Source organism: Salmo salar, chromosome ssa20 (assembly GCF_905237065.1).
Source record: "Salmo salar chromosome ssa20, Ssal_v3.1, whole genome shotgun sequence".
Classification (NCBI taxonomy): Eukaryota; Metazoa; Chordata; class Actinopteri; order Salmoniformes; family Salmonidae; genus Salmo; species Salmo salar.
The window spans coordinates 72,939,224-72,957,328 of NC_059461.1; the positions used below are offsets into that span (position 1 = coordinate 72,939,224).

General features: G+C 41.1%; 1 pseudogene; it reads left to right on the forward strand.

The window, feature by feature from the left end:
• The first annotated feature begins 2,662 nt into the window (after window positions 1–2,662).
• Window positions 2,663–3,927, forward strand: LOC106581289 (glutamine amidotransferase-like class 1 domain-containing protein 3, mitochondrial; annotated as a pseudogene).
• The last annotated feature ends 14,178 nt before the right edge of the window (window positions 3,928–18,105 follow it).

Sequence of the window (18,105 nt, forward strand, 5' to 3'; positions counted from 1 at the left end):
TCGTAGATAAGATGAGAGCACCCCTCCAGCTAGGATGGAGTCCATCACTCCTCAACAGGCCAGGCTTGGTCCTGTTAGTGGGTGAGTCCCAGAAAGAGGGCCAATTGTCTACAAATTCTATCTTTGGGAGGGGCAGAAAACAGTTTTCAACCAGCGATTGAGTTATGAGCCTGCTGTCGAGCTCATCACTCCCCCTTCCTGGGAGGGGGCCAGAGACAATTACTCGATGCCGACACATCTTTCTAGCTGATTTACACGCTGAAGATATGTTGCGCTTGGTGACCTCTGACTGTTTCATCCTAACATCGTTGGTGCCGACATGGATAACAATATCCCTATACTCTCTACACTCGCCAGTTTTAGCTTTAGCCAGCACCATCTTCAGATTAGCCTTAAAACCTGTCTGGGCCAGTGGGACGCTTGCGTCCCACCCTAATCAACAGCCAGTGGAATCGCGTCGTGCTAAATGCAAAACCTCATAAATGCTATAACTTCAATTTCTCAAACATATGACTATTTTACACCGTTTTATAGATACACCTCTCCTGAATCGAACCACGTTGTCCGATTTCAAAAAGGTTTTACAGCAAAAGCAAAAAATTTGACTATGTCAGCAGAGTACCCAGCCAGAAATAATCACACAGCCATTTTCAAAGCAACTAGCATGCATCACAAATACCCAAAACACAGCTAAATGCAGCACTAACCTTTGACAACCTTCATCAGATGACACTCCTAGGACATCATGTTACACAACACATGCATTTTTTGTTCGATAAAGTTCATATTTATATATAAAAACAGCATTTTACATCGGCGCATGACATTCAGAAAATCTTTTCCCTCAAATGCTTCCGATGAAGCAGCGCTACAATTTACAAAATTACTATTCGAAAACATTGTTAAAATGTAATATTGTCATTCAAAGACTTATAGATTAACATGTCTTGAATGCCATCTCTTTGCCAGATTTAAAAATAACTTTACTGGGAAATCACACTTTGCAATAAACGACGTGGTATGCCCAGAAAAAAAGTCTAGGCTATAAATGTTGGAGCCATCTTGGAACGATCAACCATCAAAAATATTATTGTAAATAATCCCTTACCTTTGATTCTCTTTATCAGAAGGCACTTCTAGGAATCCCAGGTCCATAACAAATGTAGTTTTGTTCAAAAAAGTTAATAATTTATGTCCCAATAGTGTTAGCGCGCTCCGAAGGCTAGTGAAAATGTACCGTGTGCACCATCCCCCTACCTACCTCTCCCTACCCAAGCCCGGTGAAGGCGGTCATAAATTCCAAAGGAAATGTCCTGCCGCCTGGGGGACACAGAGGGGTTTCATAGAGATAAAAGGAAATTCTTCCAACTCACAGAATTGGGGAACCGAACGACATTTATGTTCTGGAGAAGGTATAAAAGATCGGTGAAGAATCCAGCTACGAACTGGTCCGATTGGTACAATTTTGTGATACTCAGAAGAGACAATATAGCCATATTACCATAAAACTGTTTATATAATAGCCTCAGCTATGGGACTTGCATCTAAATGGTTGTATAAAATGTATTAATAAGGATAAAGCTATTTGGAATACGTTGAGATGCTATGTACTGATGTTAATGTGATAGAATGTATTTCTGTTCAAAGCTTAAATCAGTCATTGGCACGCCCCCCAGGGACACAGACAGGACCAGGCGTCATGTGACAAGCCTGTTCTATGTTCACGAATAAAACCCCCACCCAGGGTTACTTTCTTCAGACCAGCTTACCTCAGAAGAGAGAGCCAAGGTTTGACCATCCAATTCCTCTACTGAAAGTTAACTATACCACGTGGTTAAACTTTTAGACTATCGAGACCGACAGATTAATAACAAGTCTTTGATATTAATTAATAGTCTGCAGCTAGAAATTATATAATTGAACGCGAAGACCGACGAAACATACATTCTATAACGGCATTAATGAATGTCGCTTTGAAAGATCCATTCTAACCGAGAGAGAGAGAACAGGACAAAAACTCTCCAACAAGGATCCCGACGACACACTGAGCATAAATATATATTGATTGCAATTGTTCCCGAATGAGTGAGCGTTCATGTGCAAAGGATTAGCATATCAATTGTTAATATTTATCAACTCTGTAGTGTCTTCTCAGCTGCCCTTTACGACCCTTTGTTTAACAAGACACCAGCCATGCCTGTTTAGCCCACTAGGGCACATTACTCTACCAAGTCTTTGTGACGATAATTACTGTTTGTATGATTTCTGTGAATTACTTAGTTTAGTAAATAAATGATTTTAAGACAATTGATGTATGGATGACTTTAGTAAAGGCTGGATTCGTGCAGATACAACAATTTACGACGTTTGGAATGTGACTGGACGCGAGGTAAAATACACCATTTAAACCAGAAGATAATTGGCCTATACTATAATATAATATAATATATAATGTTATAATATAGGAAAGTTATATTAGGAAAATTATAACTTTGTAATCTGAATATTTTCCTTGGTGCCCCGATCTCCTAGTTAATTACAGTTAAACGATTAATCAGTTTAATCGCGTAATAATAATTGCAGGGAGTTAATTGATAAACATGTCTTCAGTTTAATGGTGCCCAAAGACACGACAAATTATTGTCTGTCTGTTGCAGGAGCCATGGTGAAGTGTATAGCCGTAGTTCTGTCCGGGTGTGGGGTCTACGATGGGACAGAGATCCACGAGGCATCTGCTGTGCTGGTCCACCTCAGCAGGGCTGGAGCTAAGGTAAGGACTTTAAGGTTACATGGGTAGTTCAAACTCGCTTCCCACACTAACCTTCTGACTGTATAAGCCAACTCTGTGACAACTTCAGACTTCCTCTAGTCTAGGAAGTGGTGCACAGATTGCATTGATTTAAATGTTGTCAATATGCCTCTATATGACTGCTTCTTCTATTCATAGTCTCCCCTGAGTGTTCAGAGTGCTTGTCGTTGGGAATGCAGGTTCCAATCTCATTAGCATGGACACTACTATGACGATCTCCTCCTGGCCTGTACTGCAGGTGCAGATGTACAGTATTGACTATCTAACCCCTCACCGCCCCAGGTCCAGATGTTTGTCCCCAACGTGGATCAGATGCATGTGGTGAACCACTGCGAGGGGAAACCCACGGTAGAGAAACGCAACGTCCTGCAGGAGAGTGCACGCATTGCCCGCGGTGACGTGTCGGACCTTGCCAAACTGGACATCACCACTTTCGACGCCCTCGTCATCCCAGGTAAGCGTTAATCCTTCATCATTATGTACCTCTATCACTATCAGTGTATTATATACCTCCGTCACTATCATTCTTTCATTATCATCACCATCAGCATACAACCACAATCCTTACTCACTCTTTACCTCTCCAGGACCAGGGCTGGTTTCCACTGCTCTACACTGTGCTCAACCCAACTGTTGTGTCCTGCAGGTGGTTTTGGTGTGGCTGAGAACCTGTCAGACTGGGCTGTGAAGGGGAAGGAGTACACGGTTCAGCCCCAGGTAGAGAAGCTGATTAAGGGGTTCCATGGAGTAGGCAAGCCCCTGGCTATGTGTTGCATCTCCCCTGTCCTAGCTGCTAGGGCCCTGCCAGGGTGTGAGATCACCGTGGGACAGGACAAAGAGTGTGAGAGGTGGGTTATAGTGGTGTGTGTGTGTGTGCCCCTGTTGGAACATAACTCGTGCTGCTCTTCTCCCTTCCACAACTAGATGGCCCTATGCCCAGACGGCGACCGCCATGACTGAGCTGGGCTGTAAACACGTGAATAAGAACGATGGGGGAGGTCCACATTGACGTCAAGAACAAGCTGGTCACCACCTCCGGCTTCATGTGTAACGCTCCCGTACACGAGGTGTTTGATGGGGTGGGTGTAATGGTTACAGAGCTACTCAAACTGGCCTAGAAAGTCTGTGAATCAGAATGCTGAATTAGGTTGTATCCCAAATGGCACCCTATTCCCTTTTTATAGTGCTTATGGGCCCTGGTCAAAAGAAGTGCACTATGTAGGGTGTCATATGGGACTCACCCTTAGCATGTTTGTTGTTTTCCTGAAGACCATCCTGATATGATTTTACTCAAGTGTCACTCACTGTTTATTTAAAAACCTGAAACAGACATCATAAGCTCTGTTTTTCTGATGTACCATCTGTACTGTGACTTGAGCTACTATCAAAATTGTAATAAAAAAGGAATGTAAAGCAATTCTGGAATTAATTTATCATTAGGGGTTCAAGCAGCGACGCTGGGTGAAAGCTGATTGTATATGTTGTCATTTATTATTAGGGGTACGGCAGCGAAGCTTATGCATCCTTATTTCGATGCCAACCCCACCACTTGTGTGGGTGTGGCCGAAAAGCTCTATTTTCATGTCATCCAACAAATGTAAACATCTGGAGTTTGATAAACCGCACTTGGATTTAAACCCATGCTATGGTCAGATTACATGAAAATAGTGCTCTTTGGCCACGAACACCAGTGGAGGGTTTAGTGTCGCAATAAGGATGCATAAATAGAAAATAACCCCATACCTACTGTAAAATATGGTGGATCTTTATGGGGCTGTTTTACTTCCACTAGTCCTGGGGCCCTTGAGGTAAGTGGTATCATGATCTTTACCCAGTACCAGGACATTTTAGCCAAAAACCTGGTTGAATCTGCCAGGAGGCTGAAACATGGCTGCAAGTGACTCTTCCTGCAAGACAGTAGGCACAAATCAAAATACACAAATGTTTAATTGACAACAATCATTTTGCAATGGCCGTCTCCGGACTTGAATCCCATTGAAAACCTATGGTTTGAATTTAAGGCATTCCGTAAGGGCAGAAGAAGTTTCTGGAAAGATAATGTATGGAGGAATCGTCTGAAGCCTTGCTCACATTCTGAACAGCCAAACCTTTGTAGGTGGTTTGAAGTCCAATACAAATCTGATTCCTGGCCATGTGACTAGTCTGAACGGTCATATCATATTTATTTGCCCTCAAGTGGCTTTTAGACTCATTTGTCATATCTTGTTTGCTAGCTACTCTGACAGTTACCACTTCCTTGTCAAACTAACTAGCTTGTTAATTGTGCAAACAAATTAGTGAATGTGCTAAACATCTAACTAGCTAGTTGACTGCTGTGGCTATCCAACAAAATACTTGTATTGAAAGTTGGCTCATTTTAGGCTTAGTGTTCTTAAACTGATTTTGAACATTCAAAGCAACTGGGAAGCGTCCATAGCAGGCAGTGATGTCACCTTAGCTTGCTACATAACTTCTGAGTGATAGGATGCACGAGCTCCATCCCCAATCAGCCTAAACCACTGGGAACACACCTGTCGTTACTATGACAACTAGCGTAGCCATATCAGAAAATGACTATCTGAACACACACAAATCAAATTTGGGCGCTTGTAACTTGCAGTTTGGACAGTCAGTATTGCAAAATGGATTTGAAAAACACAACTGATTTGAGCATTAAGGCCTGCAGTGTGAACAAGGCTTTAGATCCTTCCCAATGTGTTCTTCAATCTGATGTAGTCTATAAATAGAAATTCAGGCTAGGTGTACAGAACAACTGTATATTGAATTATGCACATACACTGTTTTAAAGGCCCAATGCAGCCGTATTTATATCAATATCAAATCATTTCTAGGTGTTAGGTTCTAATTTTCAGAGTAAAAACTTGACGGTAGAGGTTGACCGATTATGATTTTTCAACGACGATACCAATACCGATTATTGGAGGACCAAAAAAAGCTGATACCGATTAACCGGCCGATTTGTTTTATTTATTTGTAATAATGACAATTACAACAATACTGAATGAACACTTATTTTAACTTAATATAACACATCAATGAAATCAATTTAGCCTCAAATAAATAATGAAACATGTTCAATTTGGTCCTTGCTCAGAACATGAGAACATATGAAAGCTGGTGGTTCCTTTTAACATGAGTCTTCAATATTCCCAGGTAAGAAGTTTTAGGTTGTAGTTATTATAGGAATTATAGGACTATTTCTCTCTATACGATGTGTATTTCATATACCTTTGACTATTGGATGTTCTTATAGGCACTTTAGTATTGCCAGTGTAACAGTATAGCTTCCGTCCCTCTCCTCGCTCCTACCTCGAACCAGGAACACATCGACAACAGCCACCCTCGAAGCAGCGTTACCCATGTAGAGCAAGGGGAACAACTACTCCAAGTCTCAGAGCGAGTGACGTTTGAAACGCTATTAACTCGCACCCAGCTAACTAGCTAGCCATTTCATATCGGTTACACCAGCCTAATCTTGGGAGTTGATAGGCTTGAAGTCGTAAACAGCACAATGCTTGAAGCACAGCGAAGAGCTGCTGGCAAAATGCACGAAAGTGCTGTTTGAATGAATGCTTACGAGCCTGCTGATGCCTACCACCGCTCAGTCAGACTGCTCTATCAAATCATAGACTTAATTATAATATAATAAACACACAGAAATACGAGCCTTAGGTCATTAATATGGTCTAATCCGGAAACTATCATCTCGAAAACCAAAAGTTTTTCCTTTCAGTGAAATACGGAACCGTTCCGTATTTTATCTAACGGGTGGCATCCCTAAGTCTAAATATTCCTGTTACATTGCACAACCTTCAATGTTATGTCATAATTACGTACAATTCTGGCAAATTAGTTCGCAACGAACCAGGCGGCCCAAACTGTTGCATATACCCTGACTCTGCATGCAATGAACGCAAGAGAAGTGACACAATTTCACCTGGTTAATATTGCCTGCTAACCTGGATTTCTTTTAGCTAAATATGCAGGTTTAAAAATATGTACTTCTGTGTCTTGATTTTAAGAAAGGCATTGATGTTTATGGTTAGGTACAGTCGTGCAACGATTGTGCTTTTTTCGCAAATGCGCTTTTGTTAAATCATCCCCCGTTTGGCGAAGTCGGCTGTCTTTGTTAGGAAGAAATAGTCTTCACAGTTCGCAACGAGCCAGGCGGCCCAAACTGCTGCATATACCCTGACTCTGTTACAAGAGAAGTGACACATTTTCCCTAGTTAAAAGAAAGTCATGTTAGCAGGCAATATTAACTAAATATGCAGGTTTAAAAATATATACTTGTGTATTGATTTTAAGAAAGGCATTGATGTTTATGGTTAGGTACACGTTGGAGCAACGTGTACCTAAGCGATTATATGCAACGCAGGACAGGCTAGATAAACTAGTAATATCATCAACCATGTGTAGTTAACTAGTGATTATGATTGATTGATTGTTTTTTATAAGATAAGTTTAATGCTAGCTAGCAACTTACCTTGGCTTCTTACTGCATTCGCGTAACAGGCAGGCTCCTCGTGGAGTGCAATGTAAAGCAGGTGGTTAGAGCGTTGGACTAGTTAACCGTAAGGTTGCAAGATTGAATCCCCGAGCTGACAAGGTAAAAATCTGTCGTTCTGCCCCTAAACAAGGCAGTTAACCCACCATTCCTAGGCCGTCATTGAAAATAAGAATGTGTTCTTAACTGACTTGCCTAGATAAATAAAGGTGTAAAAAAATAAAATGCCAAATCGGCGTCCAAAAATACTGATTTCCGATTGTTATGAAAACTTGAAATCGGCCCTAATTAATCGTCCATTCCTATTAATCGGTCGACCTCTACTTGACGGACACTATGAAAGCTTAACCAAGTTTATTCTTCCCAGAGGATCAATACAGCTGCATTAGACAAAAACATGTTTACACAAGCACTGATATTTAACCCTTCCTCCTAGGCTGAGTCTCCTCCAACCCATCTGAACAAACATTGTATCTTTACTGCTAGGCAGGAAACAAAGTAATACGGCCATAAACTTTTCTTTCTCCCTTAACGTGACCTGACCTCAACCCCCTTCATCACTAATGCATAGCTCTCTCCCCTTATCAATGCCTGCTTCATGTGATCGCTTCCCTGCACTCAGCACCTTACAAGCTTAATTGCACACACTATATACCTTCCTCCTACAGATAAGCATTAACTTCTGGTGTAGACCCTCTAACCCGAAGCCCTCTAATTCAATCTTTCAATAGGATCCCTGATATAATGTAAACGTTATACATTACCCTCGCTCCCTCAGTGACATGAATAAGTATATTTAATGTTCTCAGAACCCAACATAGGTAACAATTAAGTACTTTACTTTAATATAGTTCCATTAAATTGTGTAAAACAGCTTTTTAGCAAAAAACTTACTAGAGCAAGAATTTTGCTTGAACTGTCCGAGGGGGAAGGGAAAACTAGCTGTTATTGGCAGTGCTTTGGAACTCTCTTTGTTATTGGTCTATTAACCAATTTGCCGCATGGTGATGTCACCATGGACTGCCGAAACTCCCACCCATGCAAACCTGCCAATATTGTGACTGCGGCCCTCAATTCAGGGCACTCCTGCAACTGAAGGAACGCATCCCATTGGTTTCTGCATGAACAGAAACCCCCCCCTCGTAATTATGTACTTATTTAATTGATCCAGTTTGATGTTTTATTACGATTTTATTATATAACATTTGTTTTAAAGTTAAACCTTTTTACCCTCAGTACTTAATTGTCTTCATCCTGTTGTTGAACTGTTGTGGGTGACCCTTCGGAGCCCTCAGCCTTTCATTTTCTCCCACACTCTCCAGACCGGTCGGATGTACAATATAGAAACAGGGCAGAAAGTTGCAATAGGCCAGTGCAACCCAAGGTTTGATACCAGCATAAACAGAAACCCTCTTAAACCACCCCCACCTCCCCTTGAGCACGCCATCTTCATGCTTGTGGGACACTTTTGATATTCAGGATTTCCGCTGATTCATGTTTTCTTTTAAAACCACAATTAGAATCCCTCCACAGCCTCATAGAGGATCTAGATACTTTTGCTAACCTCTCTGGTTTAAAACCAAATTACAACCAAATTAAAACCAAATTATATTACGTATTGGATCACAAAAAATGCTACTTTTACATTACTGTGTAGTTTACCAATAAAATGGTCTGACGGGGATGTGGACATGCTCGGTATACAAATCCCGAAAGAAAGAAATGATCTCACTCCAATACATTTTTTGAGAAAGTTAGCAAAAATAGATAAGATCTTGGAACCATGGAAAGGAAAATAGCTTTCTATTTGTGGAAAGATCAACCTGATTAACTCTTTAGTCATATCACAGTTGACCTATTTTCTTATGGTTTTGCCTACACCTAGTGACCTGCCTTTTAAATTATATGAACAAAAAACATTCAATTTTATTTGGAATGGCAAACCAGACAAAATTAAAGGGGACTATTTATATAACAAATATGAATTCGGAGGGCAGAAATCCAGAAATATTAAAGCATTAGACCTCTCACTAAAGGCATCAGTCACACAAAAGTTATGCTTAAATCCGAAATCGTTCTCTAGTAAATTAGTAAGAATGTCTCACCCCATGTTCAAGAATGGCCTGTTTCCCTTTATTCAGATTACAACTGCTCACTTTCGGTTATTTGAAAACGAAATCATCTCCAAAATATAGTTATTTTTTAAACAAGCCTTAGAAAGTTGGTTGCAATTTCATTTTAATCTACCTGAAAAGACAGAACAAATAATACAACATATATTGTGGTTAAACTCAAATATACTATGTGGCGTACAGCTGAAATAAATCATTCTCTCTACTATTATTCTGACATTTCACATTCTTAAAATAAAGTGGTGATCCTAACTGACCTAAGACAGGGAATTTTTACTAGGATTAAATGTCAGGAATTGTGGAAAAACTGAGTTTAAATGTATTTGGCTAAGGTGTATGTAAACTTCCGACTTCAACCTTAACGTCCGACTTCAACCTTAACTTCCGACTTCAACCTCAACCTTTACATAACGTTACCAAATAGTTTACCCTGACCAGATGGACAGGGCGCATAGGATGTTACGTTAGGCAGCTGCTCTTTGTAGTAGCCTGCAGTCGATCAGACTGAAAAATAGTCTAGTTTTCATCCCATTCAGCATGTCAGATTTTGAATGTTTAGGTGTTGCCTATGCTACTGCAACATTTATGTCATGACTTTTTGCTTGTGTCTGCCCAGAGTGATTATGTGTAATCATCTTTGCTAAATAAATACTGGAGGAAAGTGGAAAGCCTACTTGAGCGCACGCAAAAAAATGTGTTACTCTCTTTTAATCTAAATTTTCATCAAATCAAAGAGAATTGTTTTCGACATCCTAGAAAAGTCAGTCGAAAGTTCGATATGTTCAGCAAGTAAAGCGTCGTAACGTGCAATTACCTCTGCAAGCTCCTTGTAGTGTGGGGTTATTTTTTGGTTTTATGCTTCTGCAGGTATTGAATGTGCAACTATAATTATGGTTTATAATATATCAGAACCTAAACAGGACAGCATAATGGGTAGACAAAGAGAACATTGTGTAACAAGGTGTAGGCAGCTGACTTAGTGATAGGAGGTTGTGAAACCCATCACAAGGGAGCATGTGAGGAACAGATAGAGTGGAGAAACAACTGTATATGTAAATCACTGGAAATTGAGTGGTTGCTGACTCTTGAGTATACACTAAGAAGATAAGATCCAACGCCTGGCAACATGTGATGCGCCAGGAGGCTTGGACCAGCCTGTGCGCCTGCAATAGGCTGAGTAAGTCTAAACCACGCTCAGCCTCTACTCTGATAGGCCCGCTCTGAGCGGGAACTATCTCTGTCAGAGTATTAGAGAAGAACTTTGTGCTTAAACAGTGAGTTCTCTGTATACCCTGCGAGGTGGTGCAGTGAGCCCGTATATACGAACATCATATTTACCATTTGTACTATCATTCTATTTACTTAAAGATGAATAAAATAATCATTGCAAAACTAAGTTGCATGGTTTGTTTATATCCTAATACCAGATTCGATTGACGCAACCCAACAGTAGTTGCCCTTGTTGGCGTAACTTTCCCTCTCGTCCTGTCCTCTATGATGCAGCTTTTTTCCCAGAAGCTTGAATATGATGTGGGCATTTATATGCTCCCTGCTTTTTGTTTTGCTGTTTAGGTAAACGATTGATGTTCTTCAGGTCACTGTACCCACCTTTCGACCAAGGCTCAGACTTTCCAAAAAGCAGGCAAGGCTTTTTTTTTGGTACCTCGGTACCAGACCAAGGTAAAGTTGGTTTTAGATTCACACATTCGGACATTCAACAGACATTCAACAGACATTCATTAGACATTCAATAGACATTCACCAAAAGCCATATAAAAATCAATAACTAATTCATCGTTTGTCACAGAATCATCAAACTAGATATGATTTATTCTATAAATGTCTAGCATACTTTTACAACCTTTGTTTTGAGGACAAATTTCCAGTTTGATGTTTGTCACGGATCCATCCAGAACTTTCATCACGCACACCTGGCCCCTATTCCAACTGATTAGTATTTGTATATATGTGCCCTTTGGTTTCCATGGTCTTGTCGATTATTGTTACAATGTCCGTTGGTGCGTGTGAGTACCTGTGCTGTGTGTTTTGTGCTTTCGTGCCCTTGTGGATTGCGCAGATGATTACAGGGCTCATCCCATGTAATAATTATTGTGCGCTAGTGTTATTTATTCGAGGTCTTCCTCGCTCTTTTGTTTGGGTTTCAACCCTGTGTTTTGTTACGTGTTTGTTTGGTCTTTGTCCCCGTGCCTTTACACTAACGTGACATGTTGAAGTTAATGTAGACCTGTAAGCAGTGTATTTAATCAATGATTTGGTGACATATGAATATATTTAGTATAGTTTTATCAAAAAAAGGATAACTTTTTTAATGTTTCTAATGTTTATATTTTTAAGAAATTTCACTGTGGAGGATGGTTCTCCCCTTCCTCCTCTGAGGACCCTCCACTATCAGGGACTATGGTGAATTTTTCATCCCATGTAGGAGCAGCACCTAATTTGTACAGTTCCGGGATAATATTGACTGGACAAATTTCCAATGTGAAAACTGTCAGCTTATTGAGGAATATATGTCTGAGCTGGACATCCAGAGTAAGCAAATTGAGACATTGCAGCGTATCCTGGATGGGTCCCACTCTAAGACCTTTTCTGCTCCTCAGCTTGGTAGTCATGCCACTGCCTTGCCACGCTGTCGCCACCCTCCGACTCACTGGCCAGGGCTGCCCCGCAGAGACCACTACCTAGCGTAGTCACCTCTTCCCTCCCATCTCACCCGCCCTTCCCATCCCCCTTTCCCATCCTCTGTCCCCCATCTCCCGTCAGTCCTCAAGGAGGCACAGAAACAGCCGGACGTCCACGGCCGCTCACCTTCCTCCAGCCATCATCATTGGTAGCTCCATGGTGAGGCAAATCTCGGATCCTAGAGCAAAAACCCTGTGGTTTGGGAGCTACGGTGAAGGATATCACAGGATTTCTTCCATCTGTCCTACATCAGCATGCCATGGGCTGCTGCTGTCATAGTGCATGTGGGATCAAATGATATCAGAAAGAGCTAATGGAAGAGGGTTTTATTGAGTTGATCAACACCCTGAAAGGCTGAAAGCAGCCAATTATCTCTGGCCCCATGCCGTCACTGGGTTGCTGCTGTGAAAGGTTCAGCAGGCTCTTAGCACTTCATATATGGCTTAAAGACTATTACCACTCTGTTGGCATAACTTTTACAGATAATTTCAACACTTTTTGGAAACAAAAGATGCTCTACAGAGATGGACTCCACTCAAACCATCTAGGAGCCTGGACTCCCTCAGAGACAGACCAAGCCCCAATCAGTTAATACCTCCCATCCTTTCTAAGCATTATTGTCAAACTGTTGTCAATACTGCCAGAGGTGTTGTCAGTTGTAATCATGTATCCATTTGTTTGAACTCCGCTACTAGATCTGCTATTGTTAGCCCAAAAGAGAAGCCCACCGTGGTCTGTTCACCCAGGACTTTTATTTCAATTTCAATTCCATAAACTTGAATACCCCCTCAGTTTTCAAATCATGTAGAGGGTCCATGTAAGTCAGTTTATAACATTCCATCATTGGTTAAAGGGGTGGCAGGTAGCCTCCACAGCAGAGATTGGAGTATCTGTCCATAGGACCACTTTAAGCCATTCACTCCACAGTGCTGGGCTTTACGGAAGAGTGGCCAGAAAAAAAGCCATTGCTTAAAGAAAAAAATAAGCAAACACGTTTGGTGTTCGCCAAAAGGCATGTGGGAGACTCCCCAAACATATGTAAGAAGGTAAAATTGTGCATTTTTTGCCATCAAGGAAAACGCTATGTCTGGCACAAACCCAACACCAATCATCACCCTGAGAACACCATTCCCACAGTGAAGCATGGTGATGGCAGCATCATGCTGTGGGGATGTTTTTCATCGGCAGGGACTGGGAAACTGGTCAGAATTGAAGGAATGATGGATGCCGCTAAATACACGGAAATTCTTGAGGGAAACCTGTTTCAGTCTTCCAGAGACTTGAGACTGTGACAGACGTTCCCCTTCCAGCAGGACAATGACCCTAAGCATACTGTTAAAGCAACACTCGAGTGGTTTAAGGGGAAACATTTAAATGTCTTGGGATGGCCTAATGAAAGCCCAGACCTTAATCCAATTGAGAATCTGTGTTATGACTTACAGATTGATGTACACCAGCAGAACCCATCCAACTTGAAGGAGCTGGAGCAGTTTTGCCTTGAAAATGGGCAGAAATCCCAGTGGCTAGATGTGCCAAGCTTATAGAGACATACCCCAAGAGACTTGCAGCTGTAATTGCTGCAAAAGGTAGCTCTACAAAGTATTGACTTTGGGGGGGTAAATAGTTATGCATGCTCAAGTTCTGTTTTTTGTCTTATTTCTTGTTTGTTTAAAAATATTTTGCATCTTCAAAGTGGTAGGCATGTTGTGTAAATCAAATAATACAAACCTCCCAAAACAATTTAATTCCAGGTTGTAAGGCAACAAAATAGGAAAAATGCCAAGGGGGTGAATACTTTCGCAAGCCACTGTATACCAACCCTATGTTGTCACAACAGGTACCCTAGTTGGGTGGCAGGTAGCCTAGTGGTTAGAGTGTTGGACTTCTAACCAAAAGGTTGCAAGATCAAATCCCAAGATCAAAATGCCAAGGGGGTGAATACTTTCGCAAGCCACTGTATACCAACCCTATGTTGTCACAACAGGTACCCTAGTTGGGTGGCAGGTAGCCTAGTGGTTAGAGTGTTGGACTTGTAACCAAAAGGTTGCAAGATCAAATCCCAAGATCTGCCCCTGAACAAGGCTGTCATTGAAAATAAGGATTTGTTCTTAACTGACTTGCCTGGTAAAATAAAAAACAACACAACTGGATGGCTCAAACACATTAAGAAGGAAAGAAATTCCACAAAGGCACACCTGTTAATTGAAATGTATTCCAGGTGACTAACTCATGAAGCTGGTTTAGAGAATACCAAGAGTGTGCAAATCTGTCATCAAGGCAAAGGATGGCTACTTTGAAGAATCTCAAATATAAAATATTTTTAGATTTTTTTAACACTTTTTTGGTTACTTCCATATTTGTTATTTCAAAGTTTTAATGTCTTCACTATTACTCTCAAATATAGAAAATTGTGAAAATAAAGAAAAACCCTGGAATGAGTAGGTGTGTCCAAACTTTTGACTGGTACTGTACCATAAAAAACATATCTCTCTCTTGACGAACACATCAAGAATATTTCAAGGACAACTTTTTTCCATCTTCGTAACATTGCAAAAATCAGAAACGTTCTGTCCAAAAAGGATGCAGAAAAATTAATCCATGCTTCTGTCACTTCTAGGTTAGACTACTGCAATGCTCTACTTTCAGGATACCTGGATAAGCACTAAATAAACTTCAGTTAGTGCTAAACATGGCTATTAGCATCTTGACTAGAACCCAAATAATTTGATCATATTACTCCAGCGCTAGCCTCTCTACACTGGCTTCCTGTTAAGGCGAGGGCTGATTTCAAGGTTTTACTGCTAACCTACAAAGCATTACATGGGCTTGCTCCTACCTATCTTTCCGATTTGGTCCTGCCGTACATACCTACACGTACGCTACGGTCACAAGATGCAGGCCTCCTTACTGTCCCTAGAATTTCTAAGCAAACAGCTGGAGGCTCTGACAGAGCTCCAGAGTTCCTCTTTGTAGATGAGAGAACTTTCCAGAAGGACAATCATCTCTGCAGCACTTCACCAATCAGGCCTTTATGGTAGAGTGGCCACACGGAAGCTACTTCTCAGTAAAAAGCACGTCAGCCCGCTAGGAGTTTGCCAAAAGGCACCTGAAGGACTCTCAGGCCATGAGAAACAAGACTCTCTGGTCTGATGAAACCAAGATTGAACTCTTTGGCCTGAATGCCTAGCGTCACTTCTGGAGGAAACCTGGCACCATCCCTAAGATTAAGCATGGTGGTGGCAGCATCATCCTGTGTTGATGTTTTTCAGTGGCAGGGACTGGGAGACTAGTCAGGATCGAGGGAAAGATGAACGTACTGTTGCAAAGTACAGAGAGATCCTTGATGAAAACCTGCTCCAGAGTGCTCAGGACCTCATACTGGGGTGAAGGTTCACCTTCCAACAGGACAATGACCCTAAGCACACAGCCAAGACATTGCAGGAGTGGTCTCTGAATGTCCTTGAGTGGCCCAGCTAGAGCCCAGACTTGAACCCGATCGAACATCTCTGGAGAGACCTGAAAATAGCTGTGCAGCAAAGCTCCCCATCCAAATTGACAGAGCTTGAGTGGATCTGCAGAGAAGAATGGGAGAAACTCCCCAAATACAGGTGTGCCAAGCTTGTAGCGTCATACCCAAAAAGACTCGAGGCTGTAATAGCTGCCAAAGGTGCTTCAACAAAGTACTGAGTAAAGGGTCTGAAGACTTAGGTAAACGTGATATTTCAGGTTTTTATTTGTAAGAAATTTGTCAAAAAATTGATAACTTGTTTTTGCTTTGTCATTATTAGTTGTTTATATTAGTTATGGATTCCCATTAGCTGGTGTCAAGGCAGCAGCTACTCTACCTAGGGTCCGGCAAAATTAAGGCAGTTATACCATTTTAAAAACATTACCATACATTCATAACAGATTTCACAACACACTAAGTGTGTACTCTCAGGCCCCTACTCCACGACCACATATATGCAATACAAAATCCATGTGTACTTGTGTGTATAGTGTGTATGTTATCATGTGTGTGTGTATGAATGTGTCTGCGCCTATGTTTGTGTTTCTTCACAGTCCCCGCTGTTCCATAAAGTGTATTTTATACATTTTCTTATCTGATTCTACTGCTTGCATCAGTTACCTGATGTGGAATAGAGTTCCATGTACAGTACTAATGGCTCTATGAGTAATGTGCACCTCCCATAGTCTGTTCTGGACTTGGGGACTGTGAAGAGACCTCTGGTGGCATGTGTTGTGGGGTATGCATGGGTGTCTGAGCTGTGTGCTAGTCGTTTAAACAGACAGCTCTGTTCTTTCAACATGTCAATACAACTCAAAAATACAAATAGTGATGAAGTCAATCTCTCCTCCACTTTGAGCCAGGAGAGACTGATGTGCATATTATTAATATTAGATCTCTGTGTACATCCAAAGGCCAGCCGTGTTTCACTGTTCCGAGCCAATTGCAATTTTCCTAAGTCCCTTTTTGTGGTACCTGACAACACGACTGAACAGTAGTCCAGGTGCAACAAAACTAGGGCCTGTAGGACCTGCCGTGTTGGTAGTGCTGTTAAGAAGATAGAGCAGTGCTTTATTATGGACAGACTTCTCCCCAACTTAGCTACGGCTGTATCAATATGTTTTGACCATGACAGTTTACAATCCAGGGTTACTCCAAGCAGTTTATTCACCTCAACTGGCTCAAAGTCCACATTATTTATTACAAGATTTAGTTGAGGTTCAGGTTTTAGTGAATGATTTGTCCCAAATACAATGCTTTTAGTTTTAGAAATATTTATGACTAACTTATTCCGTGCCTCCCATTCTGAAACTAACTGCAGATCTTTGTTAAGTGTTATTTCAGTCTCTGTAGTAGCTGACGTGTATAGTGTTGAGTCATCTGTATACATAGACACACTTTACTCAAAGCCAGTGACATGTCGTTAGTAATAATTGAAAAAAGTAAGAGGCCTAGACAGCTTCCCTTTGGAATTCCTGATTCTACCTGGATTATGTTGGAGAGGCTTCCATTTAAGAACACCCTCTGTGTTCTGTTAGACAAGTATCTCTATCCACAATATAGCAGGTGGTGTGGAGCCATAACACATATTTTTTTCCAGCAGCAGACTATGATCGATTATGTCAAAAGCGGCACTGAAGTCTAACAAAACTGCCCCTACAATCTTTTTATCATCAATTTCTCTCAGCCAATCATCAGTCATTTGTTAAAGTGCTGTGCTTATTGAAGTTCCTTGCCTATAATCGTGCTGAAAGTCAGTTGTCAATTTGTTTACTGTAAAATAGCATTGTACCTGGTCAAACACAATTTTTTCCCAAAACTTTACTAAGGGTTGGTAACAGGCTGATTGATCAGCCATTTGAGCCAGTAAAGGGGGCTTTACTATTCTTGGGTAGCAGAATGACTTTAGCTTCCCTCCAGGCCTGAGGGCACACACTTTCTAGTAGGCTTATATTGAAGATATGGCAAATAGGAGGAGCAATATCATCCGCTATTATCCTCAGTCATTTTCCATCCAAGTTGTCAGACTCCGGTGAGTTGTCATTGTTGATAAACAACAATAATTTTTTCACCTCTTCCACACTCATTTTACGGAATTCAAAATTGCAATTCTTGTCTTCGATAATTTGGTCAGATATACTTAGATGTGTCATGTCAGCATTTTGTTGCTGGCATGTCATGCCTAAATTCGCTAGTCTTGCCATTGAAAAAAATCATTAAAGTAGTTGGCAATATCAGTCAGTTTTGTGATAAATGAGCCATCTGATTCAATGAATGATGAGTATGCCTTTTTCAAAAATGTCATTGAAGGTGATCCAAAGCTTTTTACTGTCATTATTTTTTATGTAATTTATCATTGTTTCATAGTGTAGTTGTAACGGCTGTCGGGAGAGAGAGTAGACCAAGGCGCAGCGGAGTTAGTGTTCAT